At 41.3% G+C, this 6,753-nt stretch overlaps 1 pseudogene; it reads left to right on the forward strand.

Annotated features, from left to right (window-relative positions):
- Positions 1 to 3,756: 3,756 nt before the first annotated feature.
- The window catches only part of LOC101563006, a 12,424-nt pseudogene continuing 9,427 nt past the window's right edge, over positions 3,757 to 6,753 (forward strand).

A 6,753-nucleotide genomic window follows, 5' to 3' on the forward strand; every position in this document is an offset into this window, starting at 1 on the left:
GTCTGGCTGGAGTGTTGTGGGAGTCGAACTCGAGCAACCTGAGGCTCACAGCTTTGTGGAAGCAGCCACTTAAAGAACTGAGCTATGGCCAGGCCCCCTGGACATGATAGCTTGTCTAAACACTATTAGTTCAAACTTTCTCATTTTTAAAATAATTTTATTGAGAAACAAATAGCAATGAGACAGTTTCAAAACCAATTAGTAGGATAGTTTGAATAATTAGTACATTGCATATTGTTGTCTTCTTAGTGGTTATTCATAGTACAAGACGCAGACATGATATCCTATCCACAGACACTGTTAGAACAAATTTCTCTGTTCATCTAATTAAGAGAAAGTAGTAGTATATCTATCCTATTAAAATGTTCCTTTTTTTTTTTCTTTTTGGTGGAACCAGGGGTTGAACTTAGTCCCTTGAACTTGCCAGGGAAGCACTTATTCTACTAAGCCATCTCCCCTCTTCTCATTGAACTAAGAGAAAGTAGCTATATATCTATGCTATTTTGTATATACAGATATACATTTTTTTAACTACAAAATGGTCCTTCATTTATAGTCCCCTTTTTTGTTTACTTTTGTCAGAGATGGGTATTCCATTGCCATTCATATATTGTAGATACATGAATTCCTCAAAGCAATCCAACATAGACAAGTAGTCTATGATAGTAGTGAGTTATCCTCATGTGTGGCAATGTCAGAAGTTGTTGACATGAGCCTTTTACAGCTCACTGTACCTCGTTTTTATACTTTTCTGCTGGATGGTTAAGACCAGGATAAAGTAAGACCTATATAACAAGAAAAATAACTTTTATATCTGACAAGGTCAGTGAAATCCCCTCAGGATTTACCCTGAAACTCCATACAAAAGTTTGTAGATCCTTTGTTAGTGTCAGCCATGTGGATGAGTCATGGCCATTGCTTGACCAATATGCTCTCTGTGAAAGCCTGAGAGAATGTTTTCTCTCTAGGTGACTTTCCTTAGGCACACTCTACATTGTTGATCACTTTCCTCACTGGCCCCATAATCTTGATCAGAAAATCTGGGACACCACTGAGTTATAGGATATTATACTACAGATTCTCTTAGGTCCTGAGTCCTCACTGACCTTGAAAGGCTAGGACCAAAATGTTGTAGCCCTTCTTTTGCTCTAATTTTTTTGCAATTCAAGTTCTGTAAGTGATGTTTTCCTTCCCTCTCTGTTTATAAAAAATATTATAAAGATTTATCACCGAGCCCCACAAATTCTTATCAGAGAGGACCACAGAGTGTCATGGAAACTAATTATTTTTAAAAATTCAAAAAATAAAAAAATAAAAATTCATATTGATTCAAATAATATATTTAATATATTTCTCAGGTTTTGTTGTTTACAGAAATAAGGCACCAATGAGCCATGTTTATAATGGTTTTCTTTTTTTTTAACATTTATTTATTGTGTGTGGGGGGGGCCAGCTCAGCCCACCAGGGGGCTGGGCTGGCTGGCATGTGGTGCTGGGGGATCGAACCGCAGTCCCTGTGCTTTGCCAAGCTTGTTCCAAGTAGGTGCTTTAGACCACTGAGCCATCCCTCCAGCCCGAGCCATGTTTATAATGAACAGAGACATAAAGACAGTAATAATTAAATAAAAGCAAATACATGGCATTGGACCTGTATACAAAAACATGTCAGAAATATCCACAAATATCTTCACAATCTGCTTTCATTGAAGGCCTTATTTTTCATCTAAGGCCAACCTTAGCACTTGCCAAATTTTTTAAAAACAAAGCCTTTTTTTAAAACTTATGAATGTAGACATGTGTCTACTCTTTATCTAACAAAGAGGAAATATAGTAACTATTCATAAAGTGATCAAAAGAAGCCACATGGACTCTTAGGGAGTTTTCCAAAAGCAAAGAAAGGAGGAAGTTAGCTGATGTTAAATTTAGAAAATCTGGGTACCTGAATTAATTTCATCCAACTATATAAAACACTGCTTTAGCAAAAATCAAAATATAGCATAGTTCATTGTTGCTGAAATGTACTATTAAATAAGTTGTGATATAATTGATGTTATAAATGTAAAATTAAGGCAAAGTTGTGAAGGCGTACTAAATATAAAGCCTCGTGAAACCATGTATATGGCAATTTTCTATTGTTATAGGTTGTTATCAGTAATTTCTTATCTCAGCCCTTCTCTTGTTGTACTTTACACTAAGCAGAGCTTCTAAGTTAAGAAAATATTTAAAACCCTTTCTTCAGTTGCTTAAACTGTATGACACCTTGAATGCTTTAAGCCTGCTTAGTGCTGCCGACACTCACATTTCATCTAGTTGGCAGAGCTGAATGTGGGTTCAGCAGGGTGGGAAGAGACCCCCAAACCTCCAAAAACAGTGGCCATGCCAGTGGGGGGAGCTGCTTGCTGTCTTCACTGCACTTTACTACGCTGATTCTTGTCCAGCTCAAGCCACTGTTCTCCACGGGAAGCTGTCTCAAAGCTAATCCGTCTTCCAGCCTACTGAAGAGGCCTTTTCTCAAAATTCTGTTTACCTAGTGTTCTTCCCCAATGCCCCACAAATCTGTTGTCTTCAGTCCTTCCCTAATTAGTTATCTGATTTAATATAAAAATATTGAACTTAATGTGAGTTTTCTCTGCTGTTTGGAAGGGTTCTGGCAGCAAAGTATAACCCACCAAAAACAAAAAGAAAAAAGAAGAAGGAAAGAAGGGAGGAAAGAAGGAAGAAAGGAAGGAAGGAAAGAAGAAAGGAAGGAAGAAAGGAAGAAGAAAGAAAGAAGCTGAGAAGGGATTAGTTTGTAGTGTAGGAATTTATCTGGCTAATGCATACACAGCACCAATGACTGAGTGTAACTATCTAGAAGGTATGAATGAACGTGTAAAGTTCTATTGCACCACTCACAACTGACTTTATTTTAAAAATCAAAAGTATTCAGGGGCCGGGGAGATGGCTCAGTAGAATAAGTGCTTCCCTGGCAAGCGCAAGGGCCTGAGTTCAATCCCTGGTTCCGCCAAAAAAAAAAAAAAAAAAGTATTCTGTTGTGTGGATGTTGAATACGCAGCCAATCAGTCAAAGAAAGAAACTCCAAACTATTCATGCATTTACTGGGATTCAGTTTCAAATTTGCCACCCTGCCTAAACTCAATGGCTGATATCCCAGTTTCCAAAAACCCTTTGGCTCCATGTAAATTCATAAGATAAGCCTTTTTTTTTTCTATAAGGAGGGGGAGGAACAAACTATCTATAGCTGGAACCAAGGACACAGGTAAAAAGTTTATTGAAAGGGATAGGAAAGAAAAAAAAAAAAGAAAGAAAGAAAGGGATAGGAAAGAAACACGAGTCAGCCCTGATGCTGCAGGCTCCAAGCACAGGCCACTGGGGCAATTAATGGGCTCTCATGCAAGGACAGTTTTTTGTTTGTTTTTTTTTTTTGCAGAACCAGGGATTGAACTCAGGCCCGTGTTCTTGCCAGGGAAGCACTTATTCCACTGAGCCATCTCCCTGGCCCCAACAGTTTTTATTTTTTATTTTTTTGGCAGAACCGGGGACTGAACTCAGCCCCTTGTGCTTGTCAGGGAAGCACTTATCCCACTGAGCCATCTCCCCAGCCCCATGGACAGTTTTTATAACTTGCAAAGTACTAGAACAGTATCCTCGATTGGCACAGGTACATGAAAACTAACTGAGAAGGGAAAGATTAGAAACAATGGGAGTCAAAGGACAGAGAGATGAGCTCAGTGTAGGACCTTCCCATCTGGCAGAATGAAGAGTTTAAACAGAGAAGAGCCAAGTACAAAGAAAGGTTCCTATTTGGAAGGTGAGTGAAGTAGCCAGTGTGGAGACAGAGGGTTAGGAATTGCCTACACGGTGTCCTTTCTTGGGAGAAGGGAATGTGAAAAGCTGTGGCAACAACCCCTTTGAGTGCAACAACATAAATCCTTCTATTGCCTCCTTCTATTGCCTTTTGCTGTTATGTAGTTGCTGAGGTATCTCTTCCATGTCTACCTTTTCTCCATTATTTTCTATGTTACCTAATACACACACACACACACACACACACACACACACACACACACACACACAAGGCCACCCAGCTGAATTTTACCTGAGGCCAGGGAGATGGCTCAGTAGAATAAGCACTTCCCTGGCAAGCACAAGGGCCTGAGTTCAGTCCCTGGTTCTGCCAAAAAAGCCACACCCAATCAAAAAGAAAACACCTTTGCATTCTGAATTTGTCAGTGTCATGGGCAAGCAGACCCCTCTCCTCATCCCTGTACTGAGGATTGAACCCAGAGCCTTCACATTGAACTGGAATACCAGTCTTTTTTTTTATTTTTTATTTTTTGACAGGGTCTTACTAAGTCACTAAATTGCCCAGTCTGGGCTCAAAATTGCAATCCTCCTGCCTCAGTTTTCTAGAGTAGTGGGATTACAGGCATGCAGCACTACAGCTGTGGCAAGCCATCTGGGACACAGATTTAAGGAAAGCAAAAACCCACTCTACAGTCAGAACTCTTGTGAAGACCCTAGTGCATGGGTGAGTCAGCCAGGGACTGAAGATTCAATGAGCAAAGGAGAAACAAGTTAGTGGGTTTCCTCAGCCTCCTCCTTTCCCGCTCAGGCAGAACCATTCTTCCCCCAGCACTGCAGGCTTCGGAGTATGCCTCAGGACATGTGCTCTCCTGCTTGTCACAGTCTGTTTTGTGCTGGATAATTCACAGCAAAAGTGAAAACAGATTCACTCATTTACAGTTCTGGAGGTGGGGGTAAGGTATAACATCAAGGTGCTGGCACCTGTTGGAAGCCTTCCTGCTGCCCAAAGCCTGATAGAAGGCACCATGCAGCACAGGAGCCAAAAGAGGGTGGGAGAAGGGGCAAGGGCAGAGTGAGCCCACTCCCATAATGGCATTCATCCATTCCTGAGTCCAAGCTTAGTGACGGAATACTTCGTAAAGATCCCACCTCCCAGTACCATTGAAATAGTAATTACATTTCAACAGATTTGGAGGGGAGAAACACTTAAACTATCACACCACACACATGAACTTTAGTGTCTTAAATCCAGTTATGATTTTCATTTCTACAAAGAACCAAATTAGAAGCATCTCAAAGGTGAGGATGAATCAGCCCACCACTCACAGTCCATCCTGGTACCTTACCCCCTGCTGCCCCACACTATGTCCCCAACCCCAACACCCTCCACCAGCCAGAATTAAAAGGGTAGCCACTAACTGCCCCAAATTTCAGAACTGGGCTTACTGGCCCCAAGATCCCTGCCTTTGCTGTACCTTGTTAAGGGCTCAATTCTCTTCATTCCACCAGGCAATTGCCTCACTCCTGACAGTTGTTATCTTCTTTCCTCAGTATCTTCTGGTCTCCTTCGGCAGTGTGTTGACTTTCTTTGACTCTGCATCCTCTCAGAAAGCCATGCCTTAGGCTGAAGGTTTATCCTGGCTCTAGACTACCTGCACCTTCCTGCAGGTATGGCCCAGCCAAATACATCCCCAGAAAGGATCTGGGCCTTCTCAAATCTTGCAGTCTGGCCTGTTAGTCCTGCATTTCTGACAGTCTTGCACCCATAACCTCCCCTCTGTAGCACTGCAGGCTAAAAGAGTTACAGTTGTGAGTAGAATGTATACAGCAAGGCACCAGGTTTGATCTTCAGCAATGAAAAAAGTTTTTAAGAGCATGTGATTGTGTGGTTGGTAGCAAGCAAAATATAATATTATGCAAATGAATAAATAAAAGCTCTTTATCTCTGTGTAGATATACTACTTTTTGGTTATAGGTTCCATTTTTTGCATAAAATTAGAACCAATTACTATGTTTCCAGAAAAGACTTTGCTTTGCCAAGCAAATTGGCAGAGCAAATGTTCTTGCAATAAAAGGATGCAACATCCTAATATCTTTTCCTAGCTGTACTCTATAAAAACGGAGTCTCTATTGTATTTCCAAGCATCAGGGAATTATAACTTCCTCCCATCACCGCAAACACGGCTACAGGCAGAGAAAGAAAAGCCAACATTTTTATTCATTCTTTGAATAAATTGTTGCTGTACACTTGTCAAGTGCTGGAGGATAGACAGCACTGGGAGAGCTATAGCTGCAGGGAAGCTAGGTCCCAGGCCACAGGTGCTCCCAGGCCAGCTGGGGAGCAGAGCATGACAATTAGCGAGGTGCCAGGCCCTGAAAGCCGTGAGAGTGAGAGGAGACACCTCCAGTGTCAAAGCAAGGAGGGAGAAAATGTCTAGCGTAACAGAGGAAATTTGAGTTGAGTTGGTGGTTTGCTTAATCAATAAATATTTATTGGGTGCCCTGAGGACTGGAGCAAGTGCTAACTGCTAACACAACAGATAGGGTCCGTGGTTCCGGTAAGAGCCCGAAGGGGAAATACTTATTAATGAGCTACCAAAGTTAGGTAACAGCTTCTGCTAAGTTGTACAAAGGAAGCAGAAGAACCTACTGGCACACAGTGAGGCCAGAGACCTAACATGAAATATTCTTCTTGGGTAATTGGTACATATACATATCAAATTTTGGCCCTGAAGCAGGAGGATCTTGTGAGTTTGAGACTAGCCTGGGCTAGGAAGTGAGCTCAAGGCTAGCCTGAATTGCATAGCAAGGCCTTGCCTCAAAAAGACAAAAAAAAAAAAAAAAAAAAAAAAAAACAAGAAAACACAAGTTTTGATCCTCTTTAGTTTTCCTTTTCCTCTGCCTTTCCAGCTGTGTCTGTCCCTTGATTGCCTTCTAGCTTTACAA

Source organism: Octodon degus, unplaced genomic scaffold, assembly GCF_000260255.1.
Source record: "Octodon degus isolate 3935 unplaced genomic scaffold, OctDeg1.0 scaffold00053, whole genome shotgun sequence".
Taxonomy (NCBI): Eukaryota; Metazoa; Chordata; class Mammalia; order Rodentia; family Octodontidae; genus Octodon; species Octodon degus.